General features: G+C 31.4%; 1 long non-coding RNA gene across 1 annotated transcript; it reads right to left on the bottom strand.

Annotated features, from left to right (window-relative positions):
* Positions 1-337: 337 nt before the first annotated feature.
* On the bottom strand, positions 338-1,348 carry LOC109592883 (uncharacterized). Its single transcript, XR_002190616.1, has 3 exons — positions 1,248-1,348; positions 1,060-1,111; positions 338-549 (listed from the first exon to the last, which is right to left on the bottom strand). It is a non-coding gene; the product is annotated as an uncharacterized LOC109592883 (long non-coding RNA).
* Positions 1,349-1,358: the final 10 nt, after the last annotated feature.

The following is a 1,358-nucleotide window of genomic DNA, read 5'->3' as shown; positions in this document are numbered from 1 at the left end:
GAGGGAGCCGGAGAGAGGGAGAGGAGAAGGGAAGAAGAGATATTAAAAAGAGAGAAGGAAGGAGGAAAGGTCAGAGGGTATAAAGGTGAGAGAGGATAAATGACTCTGTAATCTGTTGTATTATGTTCTTACTTTAAAAGGTCAAGATAAGCTAGTGTGGGATTAGATGAATGAAGTAGATCAGGATTATACTGAACTGATATCCAATGGCTACACTTTGAACATACAATGTACTTGAGATGAAACTCTGAAATAAAAGTTAAGTATTATTATTATTATTATTTATTTATTTATTTATTATTATTATTATTATTTATTTATTTATTTACTTGTTTTCTTTGCAGAGGAGGTCAGTCCTGCACTTACACCTGCTACATTCAACCGTCACTTTAATGACACTCATTTGAATTGTTCCAACTCCTTCACTTAGTTTAATGTCCACTAGTCTCAGCTCTGTACCTCTCTTCACTGGTGAGACATATTTCATATTAGTAGTAGCTACATCATCATCATCATCATCATCATCATCATCACATTATAGGCCACAACCTATAATTAATAATAAATGATTAAAGATACATTTTTATAAAGACAAAGTCTAACGTTAAGCTGATTCCAACAAAAATTTTTCGAGTGACAGCCATTTTTAAAAGTAGTAAATTTTCAGAAAAAATGCTTTGGGTTTTTTTCAGAAAATGGCTCCGAAATAACCCCAGATTATTACATTTTCTGATACGTACATATTAATGTCCTTATGCTGTGTAGAAAGTTTGAGCTAATTCCGACTTCAATTTTTTGAGTTACGACCATTTTAAAAAATGAGCCAAAATCTGAAAAATACTCAAGGCTATAGCCCATGGTTTTTTCAAAAAATGGCTCCGAAATTACTCCAAATTTTTATTACATTTTCTGATACATATTGATGTCCTTATGCTCTGTAGAAAGTTTGAGCTAATTTCAACTTAAACTTTTTGAGTTATGAGCATTTTTTACAAAATTGGCTCCAGAATTACATGTATATACAACAACGTACCTCCAATTATTATTAATATCACTTACCGAGTAGTTGTAAGACACATCTTCCTTTTGTAGATTAAGAGCTCTGGTCAACCTATGAAGAAAAATAAATAAAAATAATAATGATAATGAAGTCACAATAATTATATATTTGAAAAATTCCATTCAGTACTACTTAGTTTTAAAGAAACAAAAATGAACAAAAACAAAAGAACAACCAATGAGCTTACAAAAAAGATAAATTAAAGCTGAAGCTGGTCCTCGCAGTGAGAATGAGTATGATAAAAGAGAATTTTATTGTCAAGTTCAGCCTGTATCTCTCCGTAAAGCAAGTGCCGTTA

Source organism: Amphimedon queenslandica, unplaced genomic scaffold (assembly GCF_000090795.2).
Source record: "Amphimedon queenslandica unplaced genomic scaffold, v1.1 AMPQUscaffold_3628_Cont24380, whole genome shotgun sequence".
Lineage (NCBI taxonomy): Eukaryota > Metazoa > Porifera > Demospongiae > Haplosclerida > Niphatidae > Amphimedon > Amphimedon queenslandica.
The sequence above is the reverse complement of the archived record's forward strand: the minus strand, read 5'-3'. Positions and strand labels throughout refer to the sequence as shown.